The following is a 13,230-nucleotide window of genomic DNA, read 5'->3' on the forward strand; positions in this document are numbered from 1 at the left end:
AATTTTTTCATTTTTTATATCCTTATAAATTTATTTAATCGATATCAGTTTAAAATTCTCATTGATTAATGCTAGATAATGATGTCATATTTACTAATCAAATAAAACAAATATATGTTGAGAAAGGTATTTTTCACTTTGCAATTAACCATTTAGGTTTGCTGTATAATTTTTTTTATTATTTACTGTAACACCCTACCATACAGAGTCTTATGCTTAAGTCATAATTCAGAGATGGCAAGGTATTACGACCTCTAAAATAAAAATTTAGTACGTATATTAGTATGAATGATTGATTATAACTAGGAGCCTTTGTAGAAAAAGGGGTAAACAAAAATCGCAACTCGAAAACGCAACACTCCGATCGATAACGTAACGAGAAAGGATAAACCAACGCGAGATTATATATATACAAGGGAGTGTCAAAAACAGGAATATCAAGAATCATGATCCGGCCGCGAAGATAACCGGTCCGAGCATAGCAATATATACATATGATAAAAATAAGGAAAACCCCAAAGGGACACAAAAACATAAAACCTATTATCCAAAATCTCCCATAAGAGGAGTCATCACAGTTGTATTATTTAATGGAGATAAAAGTATCTAAGCAAAACATATAAACCAAACATAGCCCCGAGAACAAAGGATCTTCGCCAGTATAGAAGTCTCCAGCATGCCTCAGCGGGAAACCTCACGTCCTGCATTTGAAAACCACAAAATCCACATGGGTGAGAACCAGAGGTCCCCAGCATGGTAACAGCTTCCACATATATAATACATAATAATGGAGGAAAGCCAAAAGCAATCCTAGAACTTCCTCCAGATAATGTCAAAGCTTATAAACAGGCTAAACCATAAAGGGCATCTGACTAAAGATTCTTCAGTCTAACTAATACTTCCCTTTCCAATTCCTTCAGACCTCCCAACCACCAGCAGGAGTATAATGTAGCAAACACAGTTATATCAAGCAAGAAATATACAATTAGGAACAAGTAAGGCATTTAGACAATTAGCAAGTAATATGCAGTCAAATAGGCAATCTCAAACAATTCATATAGTATGCATATGATGAATGCCTATCCCTAGTGGCTGATGATATCATCTGTCGGTTATAGAGCCAACCCGACAAGTCCTGGCAGTTAACCATTGGACTGTCCCTCTGTCGTGTCTCCCCAACTTGAGTCATGCTCATTATAACTTGATCATAATCATGATCCATATCCATCACCCTCACTGGTGAATATTTATCCATCACCATCACTGGTGAATATTTTTGGGGGTGAGCTCGTCCGGGAATTTCACAGTGTCCGGCCACCCTGACGACATAGGGTCAACAGAGCTTCAAGTCTCGACCTGGAGCACGTGGTGGCTAGCCACTACTTTCTCCCAGGGAAACTCTCATCTCCGGTAATGGAAGTGCAACTTTCACAATTCATTCAACAGCATATATATGCGTTTATACATAGCCATAATCATGGCCCCGCCGTAACACGGCAATAATCCAGCCATCCGACCCACGGTTAAATCCATAACCAGCCGTTTCATCAATAATCACAGCCTTTCGGCCCATGGCATAACAAGCACTTCCACCACCATCCTCCACATCTCACATATTCATGCTTGATCCTCATTGATCATCCATTTTTCCCTTGCTTCACTCGCAAGTTGCCACATACACTAGCCCTTCTTCTCATAGCTAGACATATCATAATGATTTAAGACATAAGTGGTGAGATCGGAGGCTTAGAAGTATGAAATTTGGCTTTTAAAACTCAAAAAATCAACTTTGGGATGAAAACAGGTCCACGCGTACGCGCACTCCACGCACACGCGTGGATGGCCTCGAAAACTCATCGACGCGTAAGCGTCATGCACGCTAACGCGTGGATTGAAAACTAATCAAACGACGCGCACGCGTCAACCACGCGTACGCGTGGGTACTCTCGTGCCCCAGGCACAAAGCTGGCACAGTTTTCGCACAACTCTCTGGAAAATGGCTAGGCAATGGGTGCAGCACAATCGGCGTGCCCGCGCACATCACGCGCACGCGTGGATGGCATTTTCTGGAAGAACGGTGCGTACGCGCCAAGTGCGCCTACGCGCGAGGGGTCATTCTGCTAAAAATTTTCTAAGTTAAAAGCTGCAGAATTCACAGATTTAAACCCCAATCTTCCAACGGACATAACTTCCTCATTTTAAATCATTTTTCACCCGTTCTTCAAACGGCATGGACATCCCGGATTCAATTTCATTTTTAAATAGATTTGGTACAAAACAGAGATCCGTAGTCCAAGTTATGTCCCGTCAAAGTATGCCCAAAAATCATGTTTTTCATACAAAACCACAACATGCCATTTTCAAAACAAGCCATATTCAACTCTTTTCAAAATCAATCAAAACATGCCATTTTCATCCCTTTTCTTTGAAATCAATCAAAATATATCAATTTCAACATCAAGCCTCCTCAACTCACACATTGACACATTACCACAATTTACAAAATCACTATCTCATCATTTTAACCCACTTCACCCAAGTGGTTCAAACTCAAACATATTGACATATCATATACTCTTCCTCATGCCAATTCTCAACAACACCAATCCCAATAAATCATCATTGTACACAATCAATATCATACTCACCATCAACATGGTTCAACCCACAATTCAACCATAACCAATCATCAAGCATATATCTCAACATGCATATTTCTCATACATCATACCACCAAGGCATCAATAATCATCATCACGTATATGACCACATCATATATCTCAATCATTCAACAACATCAACCATTCAATGCCTATCTTAGGGCCTCTAGCCTAAGTATTTCCTACCACATTACATATTAGATACGGGAAACCGAAACTATACCTTAGCTGATTTTCCAAGCTCAACCGGAGCACTTCCAAATCACTTATCCACAAGCTCTCAAGGCCTCAACACCTCCAAGAACAGATTTTTCACCACCAAACCCTTTTCAAGCTTTTCAAAATCACCAATCAAGCTCCAATATTCACATATACACAACCTAAGCCACAATCATCATACCCATACACAACATCTCAATACCCAAACATCATAGAACAACAAATTATACTAGGGTTGAGAATCTTACCACACCCAAGGTCCAAGAAGACAAGATTAACCTTCTCCTTCAAGAGAGTTGGGTCCTATAACATCAAAGAGCCCAAAATCTCAACATTTTTGCTCATAAAACTCAAAAACAAGGCTGGAATTTCGAAGAGAAAAACATGGCTTATCTCAAGATTAATTGTATGGGTTTTGTAGAGCTCTCCACAGTGAACGCGTGGCCGTAAACGGAGCGGCAATCGGAACTCTAGATCAAAAGTTATGGTGGTTTGAAGATCAAGTGAGAGAAAGAACTTGAGAGAGTGTTCTTCCCTCCATGGCCTCCATTTTCAGCATGTGAGTGTGTTTAGTGAGGAGAGAGAATGCTGAAAACTAGGGTTTTGGTCTAGTTATGTTGGGCCAAGGGCCCACTTTGGGTCCGTTTGGCCCGGTTTGGCCCGTTCGGTCCAATCTTGGTCCGAATTCTATAAAATTGGTACCAAAATTCTCGTCTCAATCTCCTCTATCATATTTAGCCACAAAAATTACATTTTGGGCTTTCTAGAATAAATTCTCATTTATGGGTTAATTAGCCGTTAATTAACCGGGGTTTACATTCTACCCACCTAATTGGGAATTTTGCCCACAAAATTCAAATGCGAATACCTGAGAATAAATGCGGATAATCCGTCCGCATCTCCGACTCGAGTTCCCAAGTGTGTTCCTCAACACCGCCTCGACTCCAAGCCACTTTGACTAATGAAACCTCTTTTCCACGCAACTGTTTGATACTAGTATCATCAATTCTGATCGGAGCCACTGGAAGCGTCAAATCTTCCTTTAACTGAACCGACTCAGGTTCCAACACATGGCTAGCATCAGGAGTGTACTTCCAAAGCTACGACACGTGGAACACGTCGTGCAGATTCAAAAGATGAGGTGATAGAGCCATCCGATACGCCACCGGCCCAATCCTCTCCAGGATCTGAAATGGACCAATGTATCGAGCATTCAACTTCTTTGCCTTAATCGCCCTACCCACTCCTGTAGTCGGAGTAACCTTAAGGAAAACATGATCTCCTTCCTCAAATTCTAAGGGCTTTCACCTCTGATCGGCGTAACTCTTTTGACGACTCTGCGCCGTAAGCATCCTATCACGGATTTTCTTGACTTGTTCAGTAGTCTCAACTATCATCTCCGGCCCCAACAAGCTTTTCTCTCCAGCTTCATACCAACATAGTGGAGATTGACATTTCCTCCCATACAAGGCCTCATACGGTGCCATTCTGATGCTCGCATGATAACTATTATTGTATGCAAACTCCACCAATGGCATATACCGATCCCAACTCGCCGGTTGGTCCAAAACACAAGCTCTCAACATATCCTCCAGTGTTTGGATTGTCCTCTCGGATTGACCATCTGTTTGAGGATGGTAAGCCGTGCTCAAGCTTAATCAGGTTCCAAAAGCTTTCTGAAATGCACCCCAAAAACCTTGTAGTGAAACGAGGATCTCTATCAGAGATTATAGTAGCAGGTACACCATGAAGTCTCACAATCTCCTTTATGTATAACCGTGCTAACTCCTCAAGGGTGTAAGTCATCCGAATGGGTAAAAAGTGAGCTGACTTCGTCAGTCGGTCCACAATCACCCAAATAGCATCAAAACCAGCCCTAGTCCTTGGCAATCCAGACACAAAGTCCATTGTAATACTTTCCCACTTCCATTGCGGAATCTCTAAAGGTTGCAACATCCCGGAAGGTCTTTGATGTTCAATCTTTACCTTTTGACAAGTTAAGCACTTTGATACATATTCCGCCCGCCACATCATTCTTCATACCCGGCCACCAAAACATCGCCTTTAAATCATGGTACATCTTAGTACTTCCCGGGTGAATGGAGAATCCACTTTTGTGTGCCTCCTTTAAAATGTCTTACCTCAAAGTGCCAACATCTGGCACAATGATCCTACCCTTGAATCTCCATAACCCATCTTTTTCTTCCGACACTCTCCATTGTTTTCCTTGCTCAATAACCGGTAACACCTTCCATAACGCTTCATCATTTTGATGAGCCTTTAGGAGTTCGGACTTAAAATCACTTGAGATCTCTAATCGGCTCAAACACAAAGTTTCGGATACTTCTCGAGCACCAATTTTCAGACTCTCAAATCCCTTGAGCAACTTCTCCTCTTGAAGCATCATCCAAGCCGCATATAATGACTTTCGACTTAACGCATCCGCCACTACGTTCGCCTTTCCCAGATGGTAATGCAACTCAAAGTCGTAGTCCTTCAATAATTCTATCCACCTTCTCTGCCTCATATTAAGCTCTTTCTGATCAAAGAGGTACTTCAAGCTCTTATGATCAGAGAAAACTTGGAACTTAACCCCATAGAAGTAATGCCTCCATACCTTCAAGGCAAACACAACCGCATCGAGTTCCAAATCGTGCGTAGGGTAACTAACTTCATGAGGTCTCAACTGTCGTGAGGCATACGCCACCACATTATGATGCTGCATCAGCACGCACCCTAGACCCTTCAATGAGGCATCACAATACACCTCAAATGGTTCGTTCGGCTCAGGTAACACTAACACAGGTGCAGTGGTCAACTTTTTCTTCAATGTCTGAAAGCTCTCCTCGTACTCAGGAGTCCAAACAAACGGAGTGTCTTTGCGGGTTAACTTTGTCATTGGCAAAGCTATCTGTGAAAAGCCCTTGATAAACCTTCGATAATAGCCAGCTAAACCCAGAAAACTCCTTATCTCTGTTACGGTGGTTGGTTGCTTCCAATCCATCACAGCCTCCACCTTAGTTGGATCTACGGCTATTCCCTTCTTACTCACCACATGGCCCAAAAACTTCACCTCACTCTTCCAAAACTCGCACTTAGACAGTTTTGCATAGAGTTTCTTTTCCTTTAGAATCTGCAACACGGTCCTCAAGTGTTCCGCATGCTCTTCTTCAGTCTTGGAGTAAATCAGTATGTCATCAATGAAGACAACAACGAATTTATCCAGAAACGGACAGAAAACTCTATTCATGTAATCCATGAATACCGCAGGAGCGTTCGTCAACCCAAAAGACATTACAGTGTACTCGTAATGACCATAACGAGTCCTGAAAGCGGTCTTAGGGATATCCTCACCCCTCACCCTTATCTGGTGATAACCGAATCGCAAATCGATCTTGGAGAAAACTCCAGCTCCTTGTAACTGATCCATGAGATCATCAATTCTCGGCAATGGGTACTTATTCTTTATTGTAACCTTGTTCAGCTGCCTGTAATCCACACAGAGCCGCATACTCCCATCCTTCTTCTTCACCAGTAATACTGGAGCACCCCACGGAGAGACACTTGGTCGTATAAAATTCTTTCCCAATAAATCCTCTAACTGAGACTTTAGCTCGTTCATCTCTAACGGTGACATCCTATAAGGAGCACTTGAGATTGGTCCCGCCCCGGGCACCAATTCAATAGCAAACTCAACCTCTCGGTTAGGTGGAAACTCATCAATATCATCGGGAAACACTTCTGGAAACTCACACACAACCGGAATCTGTTCCAACCTTTGATCATCACCCGAAACGCCCGCGGTTAACAACATGATACCCTAACATTCGGTTCCGGAACAGTTCACCATCATCGAATTCAAGTAATAGTTATTCACCACGACCGGCCCTTCAGTATCTTCCGGCATAAAGTACACCGACTTTGTAGAACAATCTAGCAGAACATGGTTCTTAGATAACCAGTCCAATCCCAAGATAAGATCAAGACCATTCATCGGTAAGCAGACTAAATTATGAACAAAATCACGCTGCTTGAACCTAAAGGAAACTTCCGGGCATCCTAGCCTAGTTACCATGGCTTCATGGGTAGCATTGTACACTCTTAGATCATAACCTAAAGTTACAATCTTCAGTCCTAACTCATGGGCTTTCTCAAATGCCATGAATGAATGTGATGCTCCCGAATCAAATAAAGCATTTAAAGTTTGACCAGCCATTACACAGTTACCTCGAATAAGTGTCTCAGATCCCTTAGCTCCTACAGCTGAAGTGGTGAACACCCGACCAGCCTGTTGTGCTTTCCCAGCACCTTGTTTCTACTTCTCAAGACAATTTGCGGCTTTATGCCCCGCCTTTCCACAATTGTAGCACAAACCCCATCCGGTCTTGCATGGTGCTCCCGGATGGTGACTTCCACACCTAGTACATGCTTGATCATTCTGAGGCGGCTTCCCATACCTTTTTCCTTGGAAGTTGTTGTTGTTGGGCCTCTTGAAAGACGGACCTCTAGGTGCAAAGCTCTTCCCTCGGTTCTGTGGGAATGATCCTTTGTGACTCCCTTTCTCAGCGGTTGCCCTTTTCACACAATCTTCAGCAACCCTACACTTGTTTACCAACTCGGAGAAGGTCCTAATCTCCATTGGTCCCACTGAACTGAAAATATCACTCCGGAGTCTTCCTTCATATATAACACACTTCCATTCCTCATATTCCGCCGGAGTCCCTTGGCACATACGAGAGAACCTGAACAGCTCCTCAAACTTGTCAGTATACTCTGATATGGACATAGTACCCTGCTTCAGCTGCAGTAACTCAAGTTCCTTAGCTGTCCTAGCAGAAGTCGGAAAGTACTTCTTATAGAACTCTTCTTGGAAGACATTCCAAGTGATATAGTCATCACCCTGCTGCAGAAGACGTCAGATACCTTGCCACCAATGCGACGCTTCACCTGTGAGCATATAGGTAGCAAACTTGACACGCTGCCCTTTAGGTACCACTTGTGCTTGCAGTGCTCGCTCTATAGCCTGAGACCATGTATCAGCCTCAGTCGGGCTAGTAGTTCCCTTGAACCTAGGTGGATTAACCTTCAAAAAGTTTGCCAGTGTCAATGGGCCCTGAAGTCCACCTCCATCATTACCATGGTTGTTCATCCGTTGACCAAGAGCCTCAGCAGTGGCTTGCATAGCAGCAGCCATGTTCTCCAACGCAGTCATAAAGTTCACCGGGTCATTAGGGTTATTCTCCGACGCACGAGCATTTGTACGATCTCTCACACTACCTCTACCGCATCCACGAGGCGCCATCTAGTTCCTATACACAACAAACAATCGATATTAAGTTGATCAGTCTCAATATCGGAAGTCTAGTGCTTCAAAGTCCCAAATGCATGCTCATGAACATTTATGCCAAATATATCAAGTAGATATACTAATAGCACATAACACACACACAGAGAATGCACATAAGCATAGTCAGTCCATCCCTCATGCTCTACAGGAACGAACTGCTCTGATACCATAATGTAACACCCTACCATACAGAGTCTTATGCTTAAGTCATAATTCAGAGATGGCAAGGTATTACGACCTCTAAAATAAAAATTTAGTACGTATATTAGTATGAATGATTGATTATAACTAAGAGCCTTTGTAGAAAAGGGGTAAACAAAAATCGCAACTCAAAAACGCAACACTCCGATCGATAACGTAACGAGCAAGGATAAACCAACGCGAGATTATATATATACAAGAGAGTGTCAAAAACAGGAATATCAAGACTCAAGATCCAGCCGCGAAGATAACCGGTCCGAGCATAGCAATATATACATATGATAAAAATAAGGAAAACCCCAAAGGAAACCCAAAGGGACACAAAAACATAAAACCTATTCTCCAAAATCTCCCATAAGAGGAGTCATCACAGTTGTATTATTTAATGGAGATAAAAGTATCTAATCAAAACATATAAACCAAACATAGCCCCGAGAACAAAGGATCTTTGCCAGTATAGAAGTCTCCAGCGTGCCTCAGCAGGAAACCTCACGTCCTGTGATGAGCGGATAATTTGTACGCTTTTTGGCATTGTTTTTAGTATGTTTTTAGTATGATCTAGTTAGTTTTTAGTATATTTTTATTAGTTTTTAGTTAAAATTTACTTTTCTGAACTTTACTATGAGTTTGTGTGTTTTTCTGTGATTTCAGGTATTTTCTGGCTGAAATTGAGGGACCTGAGCAAAAATCTGATTCAGAGACCAAAAAGGACTGCAGATGCTGTTGGATTCTGACCTCCCTGCACTCGAAGTGGATTTTCTGGAGCTACAGAGGCCCAATTGGCGCGCTCTCAACGGCGTTGGAAAGTAGACATCCTGGGCTTTCCAGCAATATATGATAGTCCATACTTTGCCCAAGATTTGATGGCCCAAACCGGCGTTCAAAGTCACCCTCAGGAATTCCAGCGTTAAACGCCGGAACTGGCACCAAAATGGGAGTTAAACGCCCAAACTGGCACCAAAGCTGGCGTTTAACTCCAAGAGGAGTCTCTACACGAAAATGCTTCATTGCTCAGCCCAAGCACACACCAAGTGGGCCCGGAAGTGGATTTTTATGTCATTCATTCATCTCTGTACACCCTAGGCTACTAATTCTTTATAAGTAGGACCTTTTACTATTGTATTAGAATCTTTTGATCACTTTAGATCTTAGATCAGGTCTTGGTTCTTCTGGTTCCCTCTCTGGGACCGAAGCCAATGATCACTCTTGTTCTTATGTATTTTCAACGGTGGAGTTTCTACACACCATAGATTAAGGTGTGGAGCTCTACTGTACCTCGAGTATTAATGCAATTACTATTGTTCTTCTATTCAATTCCGCTTGTTCTTGTTCTAAGATATCACTTGTTCTTCAACTTGATGAATGTGATGATCCGTGACACTCATCATCATTCTCACCTATGAACGTGTGACTGACAACCACCTCCGTTCTACCTTCGATTGGGTGAATATCTCTTGGATTCCTGATACACGATGCATGGTTGATCGCCTGACAACCGAGTGCTCGCCTGACAAACGAGCCAACCATTCCGTGAGATCAGAGTCTTCGTGGTATAGGCTAGAACTGATGGCGGCATTTAAGAGAATCCGGAAGGTCTAACCTTGTCTGTGGTATTCTGAGTAGGATTCAATGATTGAATGACTGTGACGTGCTTCAAACTCCTGAGGGCGGGGCGTTAGTGACAGACGCAAAAGAATCACTGGATTCTATTCCGGCCTGATTAAGATTCGACAGATGGATAGCCGTTCCGTGACAGGGTGCGTTGAACATTTCCACTGAGAGGATGGGAGGTAGCCACTGACAACGGTGAAACCCTTGCTTAAGCTTGCCATGGAAAGGAGGAAGAAGGATTGGATGAAGACAGTAGGAAAGCAGAGAGACGGAAGGGAAGGCATCTTCATACGCTTATCTGAAATTCCTACCAATGAATTACATAAGTATCTCTATCTTTATCTTTATGTTTTATTCGCATATCACTATACCCATTTGAGTTTGCCTGACTAAGATTTACAAGGTGACCATAGCTTGCTTCATACCAACAATCGCTGTGGGATCGACCCTTACTCGCGTAAGGTTTATTACTTGGACGACCCAGTACACTTGCTGGTTAGTTGTGCGAAGTTGTGTTTATGCCATGGTATTGAGCACCAAGTTTTTGGGGCCATTACTAGGGATTATTTGAGTTGTGAAAAGTATGGATCACAATTTCGTGCACCAAGTTTTTGGCGCCGTTGCCGGGGATTGTTGAGTTTGGACAACTGACGGTTCATCTTGTTGCTTAGATTAGGTATTTTTTTTTCGGAATTCTTGAAGATGAATTCTAGAGTTTCATGATGATTTGTTGAAGTCTGGCTGGCTGAGAGGCCATGTCTAATTTCATTGGACCGAGGTTTCAACTTATCATCACAAGAGCTTGTTGATTTCTAATCAATCTTGCTTTTGGAGCAGTGATCTGCTAAGGCTTGGCTGGCCATTGGCCATGTCTAGTGTTTTGGACCGAAGCTTTCCTTGAAAGCTTGGCTGGCTGTGAAGCCATGTCTAATTCCTGGACCGGAGTCTTAGACTAAACATTGCATGATTCCTGGAACTCTCATTAAGAATTTTGATATCTTTATTTTCTTTTTCCACTTAATTTGCGAAAATCACACAAAAAAATTACAAAATCATAAAATCCAAAAATATTGTATGTTTCTTGTTTGAGTCTAGTGTTTCATGTTAAGTTTGGTGTCAATTACATGCATTCATTCATGTGTCTTAGTGATCTTCAAGATGTTCTTGATGATTTCTTACTCTAATCTTTAAATTCTCTTGACTTGAGTGTTTTGTGTGTCTCATATGCATTCTCATTAGTGTCAGTAGTATACAAACTGCTAAGTTTGGTGTCTTGAATGCATTGTTATGTGATTCTGGTTGCATTTTGATTTTTCCTTATTACTAAAAATCCAAAAATATTTTTAATTTGTGTCTTCTCAAGTCAATAATACAGAGAATTGAAGATTCAGAATATACAGCAGAGGAATTACACAGAAAAGGCTGGGCGTTCAAAACGCCCAGTGAAGAAGGACAGACTGGCGTTTAAACGCCAGCCAGGGTACCTGGTTGGGCGTTTAACGCCCAAAAAGGTATAGTTTTGGGCGTTAAACGCCAGAACGTGCACCATTCTGGGCGTTTAACGCCAGGATGGCACAAGAGGGAAGATTCTGTTTTCAATGCAATTTTTTTTCAAGTTTTCAAACTTTTTCAAAATCAAATATTTTTCAAATCATATCTTTTCAATCAAATCTTTTTCAAAATCAATTTCTTTCTATTTTTAAAAATACTTGCTATCAATTAATGATTTGATTCAACATTTCAAGTATGTTGCCTTTTCTGTTGAGAAAGGTTTAATGTTTGAATCATATCTTTTCTTGTTAGCCAAGTTTTTAATTTTCAAAATCAAATCTTTTCAAAATGTTTTTCAAATCATATCTTCTCAATCACATCTTTTTAAAACTAATCATATCTTCTTAACCACATCTTTTTCAAAATAGCCTTCAATCAAATTTTTTTGATTTCTAATTTCAAAATCTTTTTCAAAAATCACCTGATTTCTTTTTCACTTTCATTTTCGAAAATTCTTAAAGTTTTTCAAAAATGTTTTCAAAATATTTTACTTAATTTTCGAAAATTACTTCCCTTCTTCTCACATCTTTCTATTTATGGACTAACACTATTCCCTAATGCAAAATTCGAACTCCATCTCCTTTGATAAGTTCGAATTTTCTACTCTTGTCTTCTACTTTTCTTTTCCTCTGACACCTAAAGGAATCTCTATACTGTGACATAGAGGATTCCATATTTCCTTGTTCTCTTCTCTTTCTTATGAGCAGGAGCAGAGACAAAAGCATTCTTGTTGAGGCTGACCCTGAACCTGAAAGGACCTTGAAGCGAAAGCTAAGAGAAGCTAAGGCACAATTCTCTGTAGATGACCTGACCGAATTCTTCAAAGAAGAAGAACTCATGGCAGCCGAAAACAACAACAATGCCAACAATGCAAGGAAGGTGCTGGGTGACTTTACTGCACCTACTCCCGACTTCTATGGGAGAAGCATCTCTATCCCTGCCATTGGAGCAAACAACTTTGAGCTTAAGCCTCAATTAGTTTCTCTAATGCAACAGAATTGCAAGTTCCATGGACTTCCATTGGAAGATCCTCATCAGTTTTTAGCTGAATTCTTGCAAATCTGTGACACAGTCAAGACTAATGGGGTTGACCCTGAGGTCTACAGACTTATGCTATTCCCTTTTGCTGTAAGAGACAGAGCTAGGACATGGTTGGACTCTCAACCCAAAGAAAGCCTGGACTCTTGGGAAAAGCTAGTCAATGCCTTCTTGGCAAAGTTCTTTCCACCTCAAAAATTGATTAAGCTTAGAGTGGAAGTCCAAACCTTCAGACAGAAGGAAGGAGAATCCCTCTATGAAGCTTGGGAAAGATACAAACAATTAATCAGAAAGTGTCCCTCTGATATGCTTTCTGAATGGAGCATCATAGGTATTTTCTATGATGGTCTCTCTGAACTATCCAAGATGTCTCTGGATAGCTCTGCTAGAGGATCTCTTCATCTGAAGAAGACGCCTACAGAAGCTCAAGAGCTAATTGAAATGGTTGCAAATAACCAATTCATGTACACTTCTGAAAGAAATCCTGTGAACAATGAGACCAGTCAGAAGAAAGGAGTTCTTGAGATTGACACTCTGAATGCCATATTGGCTCAGAACAAAATATTGACTCAACAAGTCAATATGATTTCTCAAAGTCTGTCT

At 41.4% G+C, this 13,230-nt stretch overlaps 1 non-coding gene across 1 annotated transcript; it reads right to left on the bottom strand.

Moving 5' to 3' along the window:
• Positions 1-12,831: 12,831 nt before the first annotated feature.
• Positions 12,832-12,939, bottom strand: LOC112763405 (small nucleolar RNA R71). Its single transcript, XR_003182871.1, has one exon. It is a non-coding gene; the product is annotated as a small nucleolar RNA R71 (small nucleolar RNA).
• Between the last annotated feature and the right edge of the window lie 291 nt (positions 12,940-13,230).

This window comes from Arachis hypogaea, chromosome 2 (genome assembly GCF_003086295.3).
Source record: "Arachis hypogaea cultivar Tifrunner chromosome 2, arahy.Tifrunner.gnm2.J5K5, whole genome shotgun sequence".
Classification (NCBI taxonomy): domain Eukaryota; kingdom Viridiplantae; phylum Streptophyta; class Magnoliopsida; order Fabales; family Fabaceae; genus Arachis; species Arachis hypogaea.